General features: G+C 37.9%; 1 protein-coding gene across 1 annotated transcript in view; it reads left to right on the top strand.

Annotated features, from left to right (window-relative positions):
- MSH3 (mutS homolog 3) overlaps positions 1–20,025 on the top strand; it is a 234,120-nt gene that overhangs the window by 149,121 nt on the left and 64,974 nt on the right. The gene's annotated exons all lie outside the window — the stretch shown is intronic.

Consider the following 20,025-nt stretch of genomic DNA (forward strand, 5'->3'; position numbering starts at 1 on the left):
TTTTTTTTTTTTTTTTACTATCCCCTTATTCTCATTTCTGTAAAATTATTTGTGAAATGACTTTAAAGGAATATGTTATATCCAGATAGTAAATGGTGAAATCTATTTTTTATGTATGTACTGAGAGTTAAACTATTGAATTTTTTAAATTACAGAATAATATATTACAGTATGACTTTTCTAAAGAAATCAGAACCAGTATGATGCATACATAAACATAAATGCACAGAAGAAGGTTGGAAAAGGTAGACAGCAAGCTGGTCTAAGTAGTAACATCTGGGAAGGAGAGCTGAGAGTAAGGCAGGGCTCAGAGGGTCTTGACTACACAGCTAAAGCTGTAGATAAAACAGATATAGAGGTCTTTAAAAAACTTAAAGAACAACAAGGCCAAAATATGATTCTTGTATCCAAGTAAAAGATACAAAAGACCATAGAAAGATGTTTTAATGAAACAACGTATGAAAATTTTAGGTCATTTCGTTTCCAAGTCCAACACATAGTTTAATAATGACATCTAGAAATAATTTTATGTGATTTGCTTTATTATATTCATTAATGAAAATAAGTAGCAATAATCTGAACTGTTATCTTTACTAGTGAAAATATTGGTTTGATCTCAAACAATAATAGAAAAATGAAAAATAAAGCCCAGCATGGTGACATGCACCTATAGTCCCAGCCTCCTGAAGAGACTGAGGCAAGAGGATCACTTGAGCCCAGGAGCTTGAGGCTGTAGTGTGCTATAATTGTGTCTGTGAATAGTCACTGCACTCCAGCCTGGGCAGCACAGTGAGACCCTGTCTCTTAAAAAAAAAAAAAAAAAAGATCTCGTAAAGGTAAACTACAAGGGTGAAGCCATTTATAAGACTCTTCTAAAGTATGTGCTTCATTGCACAATTATTATAATAAATATTTTCCCAATTTTTATTTTATAGTTCAAATTTAACTTTTATACTCAAGGTTTTATTCTGGACATATGTTCTTAAAATCTATGTGTAAAGTTTTGTTTTCTGTCGTACAAACAGTACTGAAATTTTTCATGCTGTCTTAGTTTTTTTTTTTTTTTTTTTTTTTAAGGCTATTTCCATGCTTAGTAAATTGAAACATATTTCTTTTTGCAGACCAACTGTACAAGAAGAAAGAAAAATCATAATAAAAAATGGAAGGCATCCTGTGATTGATGTGTTGCTGGGAGAACAGGATCAATATGTTCCCAATAGTACAGATTTATCAGTAAGTACCATATAATACAAAACAATAAGTCAACATAACATCCCAAACTTTTAAATACGAAAGAAACATTTTTATAATTAAAAGTTACCCAAATTTCAACTTTGGCTTTAAATGAGCTAAGTCTGGACATAGTTTTATATTTACCATGAAATGTGAAATTGGTGCTATTTCCAATGAAAGATTATCAATAGGTTTAGTAACTAAAAGTTTAGTTCTAATTAGTTATCCTAAGTAACCCAATAAAAATATTTTACATTTGTAAATACCCAATATGCAAATAGAGTTGGAATAATACCATAGTTTTTGCAAATTCATATTAGCATGTAGTGTTCCATCCTTTGTACTGTGACTATTTTCAGATGTTCCGTGAAAGAATCAGAGATGCCTTTGCAGATTCCAGTGATGAGAATTTTCATTATAGGGGCTGTATTTCTCTTACATAACACGAATGATCCTGAATACTTAATTTATTTAACACATACTTACTGAGTGCCTGTGTCTCAGGTAATGAAGCGAGTATTAGGAACAGAGAGTGGTAAGCAAGACAGAAGTCTTCCCTGCCCTCACAGAGGTTGTTGTATAGCAGTGAAGACAGGCTAGTGCAATACAGCTTAGTGCATGGCATGTTGGAGGAGACCAGGATGGCCTGGGGATAGGTAGCAGGTTGACCTAACCCACGGGCAGGGAAGCATTGAGGAATGTTCCCCAGGGATGAGATACCAACTGAAGAATGAGTCAGTGCAAGCCATGGTATTGTTAGGGGAGTATTCCAGGTAGAAGAACCAGCATGGCAGTTGTTGGAAGTGAAGCATACCAGGATGAATTCAAGGAACTGAAAGACGATGAGTGAGGTTGGAGTGCAGAGTGTAAAGAAAGAAGTGTTCAGAGATAAGGAAGAGGCCAGTTTACTTATATGGAGAAATTTACATTTTTCCCCCTAAAAGATTAAGAATACTAGCAAGAGAGAGATAGAAGCTGGGGAAAAATAGTGAAGTGGTGGCAGGGTGTGTGAGTTCCATTGTCAAAGCTAAATGGAGCTGGGCACTGAAGTGGTAAGGATTGATCTTATTCAATAATACTCCTGCAGTAGGGAAGAGTCCGGTGTGAATTGAACTTGACTTCATTTTGGCATAGATGACTGGGTGTTTTAAAGGGAGTATGAGGAAACAGGGAAAGGGAATGAGCTGGGGAAGGAGAGCGAGTGAGATGTGGTTATGTGAAACCCATGTGGGTTTACTAATTGTTTGCTAATACCACATTTCAAAGAGTCAGCTCTCTGGTCCTTAAAAAGACAATTTTGGGTGATAGATTTACATTCCAAAGGGGCAGAAAAAGTCTTTATAATTGCAAGCTTTCTAAAGTAACTGTTCTGTCACCAAATTTTGACTGGAATGGTGAATCCTGGCAGCACCAAGCTTTCTCAGGTAGGTACTTTTAGTGGGGCTGGGGTCATCCTAAGGATGCAGCCTTGAGCTGTTAGAAACTATGCTAGTGGGCTTGCTTCTAAGTAGGGAGGGTGGACAAAATCATTTTTACTCAAAGTCTGTAGGTTTTTATAGGTCAAAGTTGAGAACTAGTCCAGAATAGGGCTCAGAGAAACCTGATGAGAATTTGGTCAAGGACATGGGGTAAAATGGGATGGTGATGGGTCAAAAAATTAATATGTAGGGAGTAGTTGTGTGAGAGAGAAGGTATCAAAGAATAAAATGCCTGACTTTCGGATATCAGATGTGGTGGTCTTCTGGGTGATGGCAAGATCCTATGTATGGCTATAGAAGGTGGGTAGCAGAAGGGAGAAGGTCTTTGGAGATGAAGAGATCAAGGAACAGAGTTTGGGAAAAAGTTGTCCACGTGAATGTTGAAATCTAAGATAACAGCAAGATTAGCCATAGAGGACAACAAGGATCCAGGTGTCCGAGATTGCAAGGAATGGTGATTGGGAATTGTGAAGTTTATAGATGGCTTAGATTGAAGACAGACAGTGGTAAAGCCCTAAGGAAGCAAAGAAGAACTTCTGAACCCTGAACCCTGAGGTATATGGTCCATGGTTGGATGTGGCAGAAAAAGGTCAGCCCCCAAATGAGGGAGCTGCAGGGGAATAACAAACAGCCAGCCAGGTTTCATTTTAGTGTATGAAGGAAATGTTAAGCAAGGTGGTTAGAAACAGAAGTACTAAGAAACTTTTCTGAGGACAGTGAAAAATTGAGATGTAGGGGAGCATTTGGAATGTAGGTCAGAGAAAGCTCAGAATAGTAGTGAGCTGGGACTGTAACAGAGTATTCTACCTCGGGCTGTGAGCAAGGGTGGCAGAGATGTGTGGCATTGTGCATTTGGCTGGCCATGAGAGGGAGATGTGAAAGGAAATACTTGGAATGACATCTAGTTTAATATTGCATTTTCATATCTCAAAAGACTTGTTGGTAGTATATAATGCATGTCTTAGTCTGTTCAGCTGCTGTAACAAAATATCATAGACTGAGTAGCTCATAAATAACAGAAATTTATTTCTCAGAGTTCTAGAGACTGGAAAGTCCAAGATCAAGGTACCAGCAGATCAGTTTCTGGTGAGGGCCTATTTCCTGGTTCCTAGATGGCACCTCACATGGTGGAATGGGTAAAGGGTCTCTTACCCATGTACTCACACAGTGGAAGGGGTAAGGGGTCACTCTCAGGCCCTCATGAACTTATCATCTCCTGAAGGCCCCATCTTCTAATACCATTGCCTTGCGGGTTAGGATTTCAACATACAAATTTGGGGGAGAGACAAATATTCATACCATAGCAACCTAAGACCCAGTGTCTATAAACCTGTTCATTCATATTAGGAAATTTTTATATTTATTAATCAAACAAGTTAATAAGTACCAATCTTTTTACTGTCTTTAAAAAGAACACTATGTCTTTGGGAGGCCTAGGCGGGAGGATCAGTTGAGCTCAGGAGGTCGAGACCAGCCTGGCCAACATGGCGAAACCCTGTCTCTACTAAACATATAAAAATTAGCTGGGCATGGTGGCGCCTCCCTGTGATTCCAGCTACTCGGGAGGCCGAGGGAGGAGAATTGCTTGAACCTGAGAGGCCACTGCACTCTAGCCTGAGCAACAGAGTGAGACTCTGTCTCAAAAAAAAAGAGACTATGTCAACATAAGAATTTTTTTTCAGTTCTCATAATACCAGTAGGATATAGCTTTTCTTGAGAAAGTAATGTAAGTTAAATATAAACTAAGCAACTAAATATTGGGACTATAAATCTCTTAAAATAATTTCCTGTTACTGTTTCCATGCCCATCTACTTGACCCCAAGAATATTACCCCAAGAAACTGACTTCTTTCTTTCTTTCCTTTTTCATTCTTTTCTTTTAAAAAGTAAGTTACGCTTTAATAAAACAAGATTTGAAGAACTAAAATAGCCTTCTGTCTAATTACAATAATGTTTTAAAGAACATTGAACTCTTATATTTAAATCTTTACAAAATAAGTGGAGTAATTTTTTTTCCCAAGCAGGCATCTCAGAATATTCCAGAATGTTCGTTTCTATTACATATGCTTTTTCTAACTTGAGTAGGAGTTGATATAGAACTGTTGCTATGGTGAAGTGCATTCTATTTTTCAGGGTAAAAATTTATATATAGGGATAGTGTTGAGAAAGAACTTACGTAAAATTCAATTTAAAATATTTTATGAATGTTAATTATAAAATATACCCTGAAAATAATTTCAAAGTTAAGTGACATTGTTGTTTTTGATAATCATGGGGTTTTAAGAACTGGTGTTTTGTAAATGTAATTAAGAGTATACTTTTCTGTATTCTGTATTACGTGAACTTATTATAGTGCTTCTGAATAAGCCAACTTTCTGCCCGCTTTTCCTCTCCCAGTTTTAAGAATACTTTTTAAAACCCTCTTTCTTTTTTTCCTCTTCCTTGATTCACTGTATAATCCAAGCATTTATACATGTGGTCACCACTGGAGCTTCCTCCTCCACTCTGCCCACCTCCATAGATTCTCTACTCTGCAGCCACAAGGCTTCTGGAACCTGCCATGCCACTCTCCCTTTTGAATTCATGCTTCACACTCCAGCCAGATTGGAGTTCATGCCGTTCCCAAGTCACTGTGCCTCTGGAACTTGGCAGATGGTGTTCCCTCTGCCTAGAATGTCATCTTTCCCCACCCCAACCACTCCTGCCTCACACACTCCCACATCCACCCACCAATCACCCACCCCACTCCCCAGCTCTGGCTTGTTCAAGTCTTACCTTGGATGTCAGCTCTTGCACTCAGCCTTCCTTTGCCCAGCTGGGATGGGTAGCCCTCTCACATACCCTTGCCACTGTTTCTCCACATCTCAGTACTTATTCCACCAAATTATGATCATTCTTTTTTTTATCTGCCTTTCCCAGTGGACTGTAAGCATGAAGCAAACAGGGACTGTACTCTGTCACCTATGTGTAATCCCTGGATCAGTCACAGTTCTCTGGCACATAGCTGGCACCTAATCAGATTGATTAAATCAGTAAGGATTAGCTAGAAGCCTTTAGCAGTCTCCAAGTCTCACTTGAAATTTTTGCCTTTTAGTTTCTACACAAAATGTTATTTTTCAGGATATTATATGGGGATTTCCTCAATTTACAGAATAATTTTACTGTCAAACTAAAAGGGAAATTTGGGATCTTTTAGTGTAACCACCTCTTCATACTTCTGAGTAAACTATGGTTCAGAAAGGGGAAATGATCTGCCAGAAGTTACTCAAGTTGCGTCGTCTTGAACTGTTTCCCAAAACATAAAACATATTTTAAGGCAAGCCAGTGCTTTCCAACCTTTTTCACTTTGCATCATACAGAAAATGATAATATTTTAATGGAACACCAGATTAAAAGGAGAAGGAAGAGGTTGCTCAGACGCCAAGGAGGCTGGCCCAGGGACTGTGGCTGCCCCAGCCCCACCCGCCACCTGTGGGTTAAGGGGTCAGTGTCTTGGCCCCTGTCACCTTGTGAGGCAGCCCGGGACTACTGCTGAGGGAAAACTCAGCGTACCCACTGCAATCTCAGCTCTGCCAGGATTGTTTGTTTGCTAAACCAAATGACTGTTTTTTTAGTGGATGGATTTTCAACAGCAGTTAAAGTTGGGGTTTTCAGTTCATTTGTAAGGTTTTTGTTTTTAGTATAAACAATATAAATTTCAGCTGATGGAGGGGGAGGGGAGAGAGTGGTTGACAGCTTCTCAGTTTGTTAGGTAGGAAGAAAATGAGTCAAACGTGCAGAACAGGAGGATTCCCAGGAAGCGCTCGAACCCTGTAACTCTCTGGCCCAAGCGGAATTCACTGTCCAGGTGTTTTATTGCTGGGACAGGGTAGACACTGAGATGCTAGTCACAGTCCCTTCTTGTGAGATCAAGATGGGCCTGGGGTGCTTCAGTCGTTAGCTCCGCATGTGGTATGGAATGGGTGCTCATGCGTTTGTTACATGAACAAGTGCTTGAAGCTGATAAAGATGAGGACAGACTTCCCAATTCCTTCCCTTATCTCAGTACAAATAATGTCTAGCTGGCCCAGAAATACTTGCTTTGGCTGTATAAAAGTTTAAAAAACTAGTTACAGTAATATTCATAAGCTGTTGGCAATTTGTGCCTAATTACCAAGCAGAACAGTAATAATGTATACCATAAAATATGTCTGAGCTTTAAGCTTGATTTAATTCCATGGCTAAATTACATTCTCATAGATGATGCTGTAAAGGTGTTTTTCACATAGCATGATCTTTGAATCATGGGCCCATGGATTAAAATTCTGGGAAATATTAATGGCAATTGAATGTTGTTTTCCTGTCAGTCCTTTCCTCTGGTTCTTCTCTCTCCTGCTTCTGAAATAATGGATAGAGAAGAACGTTTGTCTGATAAAGTGTTCTGACCTGCACTGCTGTCTGTGCTCACAATGGCCCTCCCCTCTCTTCCTGTCTCTTACTTGTCTGCATTGATTGGACTCACACTCTTCCTGCAGGACCCAACAAAACACTGCCTCTTCCTGAGGGCCTTCACCATCCTCTGGCCAGAAAAAATCCCTTTCTATGTGAGCCCTTTCTTTGCTCTGGTTTTAAAGTTCTCACGTACTACTTTTGGTACACAGGTGTAGTGGGGAAGCGGCTCACAGTGGTGGGAGATTTAAATTCAAATCCTGCTCTGCTCTCGTTTCACTGTCATTTTGGATAGACTGCGTTACTCTCTGGGTCTTGGTTTCCTCATCTATAAAAGGAGGTGAGTGAGCTGGGTCACAGCCAGCCCTCACACCCAGGGCAATGTAAATTGGGCAGGATCCAGGTGTTGGAGGGATTTAAGTCCTGACTTTGGCATCTCAACATGCAGCTGGTGCTACTCTCCAGCCTCATTTCCCCTCTTTTTGTTTCTAGTTCACCTTGGGTTAAAAGTGCAAAGATTTGGCTGAGAGCTTGTCTGGAGGAGCCTTTAACTCAAGAGTCTCTTACCATAACCTGCTGTTGATTGACATTTTCGAGGAATAAAACACTTTGAAACTACCAAACTTTTTCCAGCAGTCTGTAGCTCTTATAAAAATAGTTCTCCTGTAATTCTTCTTTAAAGGTAGTTGTCAATATTTATACCTGTCAAGAAAGATAGCACCTTTTTTTTTTTTTTTTTACGGAAAATTAGCTTTCCAGGTCTTAGAAATTAATGTGACAATTTTATTTTTATTTTTTTTCTGCTGTACATCTCCTGACTTTAGGGATATTATGACTGTCCATCATTCTAGTGTACTCAATGATGAACACACGGAGCTAAAGCCTGTCTTCTCCTATTTAGTAGTGACTGATTCCCTGTCATTTGGCAAGCATCCCCATTGAGACAGGTCAGAGGATGAACTTCCCTTAACGTTACAGTTCTGCGACTTAGTTGTTTTACATTGCTCAGCAAGATATTTAGCTTCTCTAGGCCTATTTCCTCACCTGTATAATGGGAATCCAGTAATATTAGTATCACCCTGTGACGCTGTTTTAAGAACTAAATGAGGTGATACATATAAAATCATTAGCACAGTGCCTGGCACTTGTTATCTGTGATTTTCTTATGATACCTTGAAGTTTGCCTTTTATTTTTAGATCTTCTCTTCCCCCACAGAAGTTGACATTCTATGTGGAAGTTGCTTAGTTATCACAAGTTTAGACTGACTGTTTAGATACTAGATAAACAATACTAAGATCTTATTGATTGATGATTTTGAGACAGATATTGCCAATACTAAAGTGAGCACTTAAAAGAATGTACTTCTAGTCTCTCCATAGGTTCGCCAAGGCAGCCCTCTCTAGTTGTTATCCAGAAACATAGTCCCTTCAGCGCAATACTTCAGCTTTTGTTTGCTGTCATTCCCAGTGGGCTCCAGAGTAGGTGGAGAGGTGGTTATTGCCAACTTTCGGATTCTGGCTATTTGGTTAGAACACTTACTTGTACTAACTGGTCTTGCAGATAGATTTTATGTGTCTTTTATATCTGGGAACCCTTGATGTATGCTGCCTCAAATACACATGATCCTTGCTAAAAGAGAGAATAACACATTAGATGAGTGAGATTTCTTGACCATTTCCTTACTTACTGTGTCATCTTGAGAACTGTGGAAACACGGGAGTCATATATTCCTGATGGATATATTCCTGATGGATTTTTATAGAGAATGCAAATGATTGTTTTTGAAATGTAAACATGGTGGAAATCTCTGCTGTAATGCCTTTCGTGTATTACATTCATCTCTTTGATCTATTTGTTGGGTGCCTTCTTTGTGCCAAGCCTTGTTCTAGGCATTAGGGATGAACTAGAAGACACAGTTCCTGCTCTCATGAGAACTTACTTTCTAGCAGTGAGATTGATAATAAACAAGCAAGAAAATTCAGGTAATTTCAGAGAAGGTTAAAACAAAATAAAATGGGCTGATGTGATAGAAAATGACAGAGCAGAGGGGCTTCTGTAGGTTGGGTGGCCAAGGAAGGTGTGTCCTGGGAGTTGATGTTTGAGTGTAGACCTGTAGAAAGGCCTTAAGGCAGGAACGAGCATGTTGTATTCTGCCAGGTGGAAGGAGAGCAGAAATCAAGTCTGGCTAGCACCAAGTGAACATGGTGGAGGGTAGTAGAAGAATAGGTCGGAGGCAGACATGGCCTTTAGACTATGACCTTTAGACACTCAGAAGTGCTCTGAGGATCTGGATGAGGGCTTTTAGCAAAAGACAAGTTCTGTTTTACTTTTTATGACAGTCACTCTGGCTGCCCTATAGAGAGTGGATTGTGGGCAGGGGAGAAGCAGGAAGACCCAGCAGGAGCCACTGCAGTCACCTGTCAGGGCAGTGGCAGTGGGCACGGAGACAGGCGGTTTTATGCACCTAGAGGACCTCCTGATTCTTCAGTCTCATGTCTTTTTTCCCGCTGGTGTTTACTAGAGGGCCTGGTGTACAACTTTATCTCCCACTGGCGGTCTCTTAGGGCTTATTAGGAAAGCCACCATGTTGTCACCTACAAATATTTGAGTTTAGTGGGTTGAACACATTTAGCTCCTAAAGCCTTGAAATTAGTTCTTCTTTGACATCCTCAAATCCTGGGGTGAGGAAGTGGGGCTGGAAAAAATCTGTCTCCACAACAGTATCCCCAAGTCTGACCAGGTTCACCACGCACGACTTTTCCCAGGTACTTCATGCAAATGATTTCCACAACTTCTCATCTTTCCAACAAATCTGGGACAGAGCTCTGGTGCCAATTTAATTCCTGCTCTTTCATTCCACCCAGGGCTACATACTCAAGCAATGTACCTGAGTTTAGGGTAAGAGATCATTTAATTCAGCTGCCTGATTTTAGAGGGGAGGAAACTGAAGCCTAGAGAGGTACATTGGCTTGCCCAAATTCCATACGAGAAACCACCTTTCTTAACTTGTGGGCCAATTCTTTATTCATATTTATACTTTTATTTTCACACTCTGTCACTTTCTTGCTTATCAAGGCTCTCATAGAAATTGACACCACAGTGAAAATTTTTGTATAATACTTGACATAGTATGCATTCAATGAACAAATGGTTGTTAGTACTCTCATTGCCATAGAATCCATTTACAAATAAGTGTTAGATTGAGATTCGAAATACAAAGAAAGGGAGGAAATTGCTCCTTAATTCCAAAGACAGCCACTGTTAACATTTTGGAATGTTTCCTTTGTCTTTCTTTGCAATTTTTAAAAAAAATAGCCATTTTTTATACAAAAAATTTTTATATCCTGCTTTTTTAGTTAATATTATAACATGAATATTTTCCTATATTCTTAAAAAGTCTTAAGGTAATTTGTAATGGCTTCATGGTTTTCAACAATATGCATATACCATAATTGCCTTAAAAGTTTCACTGTTTTACCTACTCTTTGCTGTCATGAATAATCCTGCCATGATACCTCATGGAATTGATTCTTTAAAAAAAAAAAAAAATGGGGAGCACATAGTAGGTGTATATATTTATGGGTGGCATGAGATGTTTTGATACAGACACAGAATGTGTAATAATGTTACCCTCATATGAGGGCAACCGGGGTATCCATCGCCTCAGGCATTTATCCTTTATGTTACAGACAATCCAGTTATACTCTTTTAGTTATTTTTAAATGTACAATAAATTTTGTTGACTATAGTGACCATGTTGTCCTATCAAATACTAGATCTTATTCATTGTATGTAACTATATGTTTGTACCCAAGGGCCATTCACCCTCTGCACCACCTACCACCCTTCCCAGGCGCTGGTAACCATCCTTCTACTCTTTATCTCCATGAGTTCGATTGTTTTAATTTGTGGCTGGCTTATTTCACTTAACATAATATCCTCCAGTTCCATCCATGTTGTTGTAAATGACAGGATCTTATTCTTTTTTATGGCTGAATAGTACTCTGTTGTATATATGTACCACATTTTCTTTATCCATTCATCTGTTGATGTACACTTAGTTTGCTTCCAAATCTTGGCTATTGTGAATAGTGCTGCAATAAACATGGCAGTGCAGATATCTCTTCGATATACTGATTTCCTTTCTTTTGGTTATGTAGAGCCCTGGGACTTTAAACGAACATAGATGGTAGTCAGACAGTGGTCACCATGGGCCTTGGGTGAGACCCAGTGTTGCACTGGATTCAGGTCTGACCCGGTGAGCATTGAAGAATTAGGTATTTATTGTAGCCTTCACAGTCTAGCTTGTTTGTACTTCTCCTTGGGAAGGCTTTCCAAGTATTCAAAGGGACTTGGGTGTTCTGATCTAAATCTGTGGTCACTGCAGCTGTGTCTGCATTAGGGGGCACCCTAAGCCCAGTAATGCTGTAGCTCTTGTAGACTCTTAGAGGTACCGCCTTGGTGGTCTTGCATACTATTCTGGAGAATTCCCTGGATTTCTAGGCAAAGACTCTTGTCTCTTCCTTTACTTTCCCCCAGACAAATGGAGCCTCTCTGTTTCTGCTGAGCCACCTGGAGCTGAGGAAGGGGTGACACAAGCACCTCTGTGACCACCACCTCTGGGACTGCACTAGGTCTGACCTGAAGCCAGCACAACACTGGGTCTTACCCAAGGCCCATAGTGACCACTGTCTGACTACCACCTAAGTTCACTCAGAGTCCTGGGATCTACAGTCAGCAGGTGGCAAATCCAGCCTGAAGGGCTATCATTGTTTATACCACCATGCCTGGCAATAGTGAATGAAACTCTGGGAGGGAAGTAATTAATTTGAGCTTGATGATATGTATATGATTAGGCAGTCCTGTTCTTTGTTAGCCTTCAACAATAGGGATCTTTTTGGTCACTGTCACAGGAGTGAAAACAGAATAACTTACCTTGTAATGTTTGTTTTCTGATACCTTGGGCCAAAAGACCCACAGGAATCCACCCATCATCTCCAGAAAGTGAAGTTTTTATTTGCAGTTTGTTCTAGTCTAACAACTTTCATCACATTTTGTGTTTCAGTAGATGCCAAAGCAAAGCACTGAGTGTGTTGGTATTTCCCTTGCCTGCTTCAGCAGTGTCTGACTCTCAAAAGTTGTAGTCTTGGTACCTAACCTCAGACCAAAACAGCCAAGAGCGTTAAAACTGCTATGTGGGTTGGGAAACATAGTGATCAGGCAAGCCATTTTAGCAGGGATGGTGGAAAAAACTTCTCCATACACTTAAGTCTTCTTAATATTATTTTTGACTTTTCAAGCATCTAAATTTCCTCTAATGTACACAGTTAAATACTGAAATAGACATTATAATTTACTTATTAGAAAATTTGAGATATTCTACACTTTACATTGAACTTGTATCATAGAACTTTTAAATGATGAGGAATCTAATATTTTTTGTAATTATGTAAGTCTAAGGAGATTACTTAGAGTAATTTTTTGTCTTCACTTTCAGTATGATGCTCCCCTCCCTTTTTTTGAGATGGAGTCTTACTCTTTCGCCCAGGCTGGAGTGCAGTGGCTCGATCTTGGCTCACTGCAGCCTTCGCCTCTGGGGTTCAGGCGATTCTCCTGCCTCAGCCTCCTGAGGAGCTGGGACTACAGTGTACGCCACCACGAGCTAATTATTGTATTTTTAATAGAGATGGGGTTTCACCATGTTGGTCTGGCTGGTCTCAAACTCCTGACCTCAAGTGATCTGCCCGCCTTGGCCTCCCAAACTGCTGGGATTACAGGCGTGGGCCACTGCCCGGCCTCAGTATGATACCTTTTGATGACGACAAAAGCCTTAACTTTAATGAAGTTAAATGTATCAGTCCTTTCTTTTATGGGTGAATGGTGTTGTGCCTTAAATAAGGAATTCTTTCAATCCCTGAGGTCTTAAACATATTCTCCTATAATTTTTTATCAACATTTTAAAGTTTAATTTTCAAATTTAAGTCATTAATCAATCTCAGAATTAATTAATTAATTAATTAATTAATTTTTTGAGACAGAGTTTTGCTCTTGTTGCCCAGGCTGAAATGCAGTGACACGATCTTGGCTCACCGCAACCTCTGCCTCCCGAGTTCAAGTGATTCTCCTACCTCAGCCTCCCGAGTAGCTGGGATTAGCGTCATGCGCCACCACACCTGGCTAATTTTGTGTTTTTGGTAGAGGCGGGGTTTCTCCATGTTGGTAGGCTTCTGTCGAACTCCTGACCTCAGGTGGTCCACCCACCTCAGCCTCCCAAGGTGCTGGGATTACAGGCGTGAGCCACCGTGCCTGACCCAGAATTTATTTTTATGCGTGATATAAGTTAGGAATCTAATATCTTTCTATATGGGTAATCAATTGTTTTGTACCAATTTTCAAATCATCCTTTTCCCATCAGTTTATGGAATTATTTATCATATATTAAGTTTCCAAATTTTTATGGGACTGTTTTGAACTCTTACTTTTCACTGGTCAGTGTTTGTCTGTAAGCCAGAATCACACAAGCTTATTTACTATAGCATTATAATAACTTTTTACATCTGTAGGGAAAGTTCTCCCCCTCTATTTTTCTAATAGAACTTTCTGACTTCTCTTTAGCATTTGCTCCTCTCTTTATTTTAGAATCAACTTACTCAGTTAATTGGGGGAAAAAATTTGAGATTTTTTTCAGAATTGCATTGACCCTATAGATCCATTTGGGGAGGAGTTGACATCTTTGTGATATATATGTGAACATATGAGTATGTCCCTCCATGAAAACAGTAGATACAGTGAGTCCTCACTTAACATTCTCAGTGGGTTCTTGGAAACTGCTGACTGGGTATGAACTCTTACACCTGTAATCCCAGAACACTGGGAGGCTGAAGTGAGAGGATCACTTGAGCCCAGGACTAGCCTGGGATGAGGAGACCGCATCTCTACAAAAAAATTACCCAGATGTAATGACACCCACCTGTGGTCCCAACTACTCTGGAGGCTGCAGCAAGAAGATCTCTTGAGGCACAGAAGGTTGAGGCACAGTGAGCCATGTTTGCGCCACTGCACTCTTGCCCAAGTGACAGAGCAAGACCCTATTTCAAAAAAAAAGGAAATAACTGCAACTTTAAGTGAAATGACATATAATGAAACCAGTTTTACCATAGGCTAATGGTTATAAACAAAGTTAAATTCCTATGTCATATTTCTGGCCACAGAAAACATCATCAAACTTCTAAATAAAGACCCAACACACTTCTGATATTAAACATTGAAATAAGTATGAGCTATATGTTTTAGAAATATTAATAAAAACAAATAAGATTGTTGTATACATAATTTTTGGTAAATCAGGGAGTGACAGAGGTCATAGTGATGGTGGGTTAAATCAAGGAGTAAATGTTTGTGTAGTGAAGATTGTTAAGAAGCACCTCCTACTACCATGCAGCTCAAAAACAAGTAATACATGTGGCAGACTTGCTTATCACTTTCGTGTTACATCAGTTTATTGTCATGCATTTGTATGATTATCACATACCTTATGAATTTTTACTTGACAATAATTTGTATTCATTCATTTTCCAACCCTCTTATTCCATTTCAGAGTCATGGGTAGCCAGAGCCTATCCTGGCAGTGCAGGGCACCAGGCAGGAACCAGTCCTGGACAGGATGCCATCCCATCACAGGGCACACTCACACACACACACACTCAGACCGGGGCTACTACACCATTGAACGTAATTTGCACATCTTTGGCATGTGGGAGGAAACTGGAATACCCAGAGAAAATCCACACAGGCATAGGGAGAATGTGCAAACACAGTGCCCTGGCTGGGAATGTATTTTTCCTTATTAATTTTTTATAAAATGACATTGAATGAAATGACATTATTTGAGGACCTGCTGTATTTTTATTTTGGTTTTAAGTCCTTTCAGTAAAGTTTTAAAGTGTTCTCTATAAAGGATTTTTACATCTTTTGTTAGATTAATTACTAAGTACTTTTTGTTAGTATATAGGTCATATCTTTTTTTGCAATAGTCTTATAATTATTTGCTGCTCTTATACAAAAATACAACTGAGTTTCCATCTTGATCTTAAATCTAGCCATTTTGCTAGAGATCCTGTCATTAATTATAACACTTTGTATTATATATGTATAATACTTTGTATAGAGGTTGGTTTTCCTTGTGGGCAGCCAATGACAATGACAGTTTTGTTTTGTCTAATGCCTTTTTATTTCTTTTTATTGTCATGTTTTTCTATCTGGGACCTCCAGGAAAATGTGGATATCATGTCTTGATTGACCTAAGGAAAGGTTTCTACCATTTCACCATTAAGCCTGTGTTTGCTACAGGTTTTTGGTAGCTATCCTTGACCTGGTTGAAGAAGTTGTCTAAGGGTCATTTTGTTCTCTCAGTCACTCCCCACTTACTGGTGGATGGTGTCAGGAAGAAACCTGTTTCCCAGCTAAATAAACATTGTTTAAATATTAGAACTGTGAAGTCTAAATTTTTATATGATATTTTTTCTATATATACAACGAATTAATTTTTGCATATCAATTAGTTCTGAAATCCTAAAGTTCAAATAAACTGAAAACTTCATTCTGTATTAAATTCAGGAGAAATAAAATGCTCAAAGAACACATACACGATTGTATAGTTTTAAAAGCCAGCAGTTTCTGTGTAGTTCAATATAACAATGTTATTCCTTTTGAAAATATTGGAAAGTGTCAGACTTGCTTGTTCACTTTGGGTAATACATCTTTTTCACCAATGTATATACAATTTAAATTCAGAAGAGAGTAACATTTCTATTCATGTAAATGCCACACACATTGTTTTACTCATCAGGGCCTTCAAATAAGTTTCACATCTGACTTTGGCCCAAGCCAAATGTATTTTCATTTGTTTTAGTTCATTCTGTTTCAGTTAATTCATTTATAGGGCATTGGGACTTCATGTGGCTACTTTGGGCATCTGTTATTTTTAAGAATTTATGATTTATAAAAATGATTATAGCATTTATAGTTTCAAAGGAATTTCATATATATTTTCTTAATTGTTTTAAACTTTACAAAATGCACATAAGGCTAGGATTTCTATTATTATTAAATCTTACAGATGAGAAATGAAATGTATCTAACCAATGGGTAAGCCAGAAATGGAACCTCAGTCTTCTAACTCTAAACGGTATTATAATATGCTTTACCACTAGAAATCTGATTTATTAAGTTATTTTAGTTGACCAAATTAATACTTTTAAAGAACACACTGTCAAGTTACTGATTCTCACTGCATGAAAAAGCCAAATTGAACAGTAAGTATAAATTCTCTTATCTTTCAAGGTATTTGAAGGCTTAAGTTTTCTACAAAATAAAAAGTGTGTATTTTTTCTTTTTTTCTCATATCTTTTCTAAACTACCACTTAAAAACATTTCTATTTCTGCATTTCCATTGGTCACTCTCATGTGCTTGTTGAATTTGGTAATCCTGTTTGAGACAGCTCCTTTAACAATGCTGTCACAGTTCAGGGAGCCTTGGCATGACATACGTAACCCTTCTGTATGGTATTCTCTCTGGCATTACATTCTTACATTACATTCTCTCTGGCATTGCATTCTTTCACTTTCCATTTTGTACTTTTCTCTCTTGCTTTATTTGTATGTAGTGTTCTGAAGTCCAAGTAACAAAATGTCATTTGGAAGTTATGTGAATTATTCGTAAATTTCATAAATATGTTTGTAAGGAGTTATTGAATTGTTCGTGATGGTGATCCATGAAATAACTAAGAAAATTTGTTTGATTTTTAATGATTTCAGCCAATAAAAAAGTATAGAAAATAGTATAACAGACACCCATTTACCCATCACACAAATGTCATAGAGATTGACGTTTTGTAATATTTAGGAGTTTTTTTAAGTAAATAAAAAATTACAGATACAGCTAAGGTCATACATAAATAACTGCTATTCCTTTTTCTCCATCTTCACCTCTTAACCTACATGGTAACCATTATCCTGATGTTGTTTATTATCCTTATGCATGGTTTTTATTCTTTTGTTTGACATATATATATACTAGCAGCATATAATCATCTTTTGTGTATTTTAAAAAATACACATTAATGTCTCACTGAACCTTAGTATTCTGCATTGTAAATAATTGTTTTAATAATTGTACAAGTAGATCTATTTGTTTTCCTAACAATAGACAATTAGATTATCTCTATTTTTGTCAGTTATGAATACATACAAACAGTACTACAGTGAACAGTTTTATACATGCCTTTTTGAGCACTTGTATGTTTCTTGGATAGATATTTAAAAGGGGAATTGCTGGGTCATCTAGACCAGTGTACACGATCTTTAACTTTACTAGGCATTTCCAAATTGCTCTCCATATCTTCCCAGCACACTGTGTTGAAAAGACTGTCCTTTGTCTACTGTGCTGCAATGTCACCTTTGTCAGAAATCAAGGAACTGTATACATGTCAGTCTGTTTCTGTGCTTTCCATTCCACTGGTTATATATGTATATTATTGTGCCAAATCACACTTCTATAATTGCTATAGCATTATAATATTGAGTCATCCAGTTCATGAACATGGTATATTCCTTCACTTAATTAGGTCTTCTTTAATTTCTTTCGATAATGTTGTGTAGTTTTCTGTGTAGAGTCTTGCTCATTTTGTTAGATTTATTCCTAGGTATTTGATTTCGTTTGATACTATGGTAAATTGTATCATTAAAAATGTTTTATTTTGAATTACAGGTTGAGCATTCGTAATCTGAAAATCTAAAATCTGAAATGCTCCAATGAGCATTTCCTTTGAGCATCATATTGTTGCTCAAAAAGCTTTGGATTTCAGAGCATTTTAGATTTTATTCAGAATGCAAATATTTCAAGATCCAAAAAATTGAAATTGGAAACACTTCTGTCTCCAAGTGTTTTTGGATAAGTGATATTCAACCTGTATTTGTTGCTAAAATATAGGGGAAAAGTTGATTTTTGAATACTGAACTTGTATCTAAAGTTCAGTTTTTAAAGATTTCCTTGGATTTTCTGGGAGCACAATCATGACGTATAGGAATAATGAGTTTTACTATTTGCTTTCTAATCCTTATACCTTTTATTTTTATTTCCCTTTCCTGCCCCGGTTTTTTCTTTTCTTTTCTTTTCTTTTTTTTTTTTTGAGATGGAGTCTCGCTCTGTCACCCAGGCTGGAGTGCAGTGGCACGATCTCAGCTCACTGCAAGCTCCGCCTCCTGGATTCACGCCATTCTCCTGCCTCAGCCTCCCAAGTAGCTGGGACTTCAGGTGCCCGCCACCATGCCCAGCTAATTTTTGTATTTTTAGTAGAGACGGGGTTTCACCGTGTTAGCCAGGATGATCTCGATCTCCTGACCTCATGATCCACCCGCCTCAGCCTCCCAAAGTGCTGGGATTAAAGGCGTGAGCCACCGCGTCCGGCCTCATTTTTTTCACAAGTGAATGTTGAATTTTTTCAAATGCTTTCTCTGTGTTATTGGAGATAATTGTATGGTTTCTTTATTCTGTTAATGTGGTGAATTACATTGATTGGCCTTTGAATATTAAACCAACTTTGTATTTCTCGAAAGCTCTAAGTGGTTTATATAACCTTAGATTGACTTATTAATAGTTTGTTAAGAAGTTTTGCATGTATATTTATGGGTGAAATTGGTCTGTAATTTTTCTTGTAATGTTCTTATCAGGTTTGGATATCAATGTTCGTGATATCCAAATCTGAAATTATTTGGGAAAAATTCTTGTTTTGTTCACTAGAAGAATTTTTGTAATATTGGTGCTATTTCTTTCTTAAATGTTTGCAAGAATTCAGTAGGGGTGTTCTCTGCATTTAGAGTTTTTCTTGTGGGCTTTTACAAATTTAATAAATATAGGATTGTTAGGTTTTCTATTTCTTGTGTCATTTTGTGATTTTTAAAAAAGGAGATAAAGACATGTATTAAAAAAGAGATTAAAGAGATATAAAATATTTGATCATGTCAATATTTGATTATTTTATGACAGGCTTATTTTTTAATCTCTGTAGAATTCATTTTGTTTTTATCATTAGTTTTATCATTGTTTTATGACATGCTTATTTTTTACTCTCTGTAAAATTCATTTTATTTTTATCATTAGTTTTATCATTCTGCTTATATGAAACTACTTTCCAGGTTCTTACTGTGTTAAGCTCTTTCTGTCACAAGAAACAGATATACTCAAGTTCCTTCAAGTAATGGAGATGTATTAGGTGCAATATAAAGCCATATGGTGCCATAAGAGAAAGGAATTACACAGGAAGAGAAGGATCTCTAGCACAGTTTGGCATTAGGGAGACTGGAAATGTGTAGCTAATTAGAATACGATACAGCTTTAGGGATGGAACAGGTTTTCTTTTTATCCCCCATTAGCAACACTTTATAAGGCTTTACTTTGATACCCAGTTGTTTATGTGAAGTTTCTCACTTCATTTTGGCTTTTATCTTTCCTTCCTTTCATTACTAACTATCCTCTTTACCCCTGGTCTAAATAATTTTTCATCGTACCTTTTATTTTCTCATAACTACTTACTCATGATCCCCGGTGCCTTGTGGCCTGTTTCTGTGATTCTTTTTAGCCTCTCTTCAAGCTACCAGGTAACTGAACCTCTCTCATTCTCGGTTAACTCCCAAAAGATTATTTGATTGGCCTAGTTTGAGAAGCTTTTATGCTAGGCGCATTGGCTGGTTCTGGCTTTTTTTTTTTTTTTTTTTTTTTTTTTTTTTTTTTTTTGAGATGGAGTCTCACTTTCACACGTGTTGCAATGCAGTGGCGTTATCTTGACTCACTACAACCTCCACCTCCTGGATTCAAGCGATTCTTGT

Source organism: Mandrillus leucophaeus, unplaced genomic scaffold (assembly GCF_000951045.1).
Source record: "Mandrillus leucophaeus isolate KB7577 unplaced genomic scaffold, Mleu.le_1.0 Scaffold491, whole genome shotgun sequence".
Lineage (NCBI taxonomy): Eukaryota > Metazoa > Chordata > Mammalia > Primates > Cercopithecidae > Mandrillus > Mandrillus leucophaeus.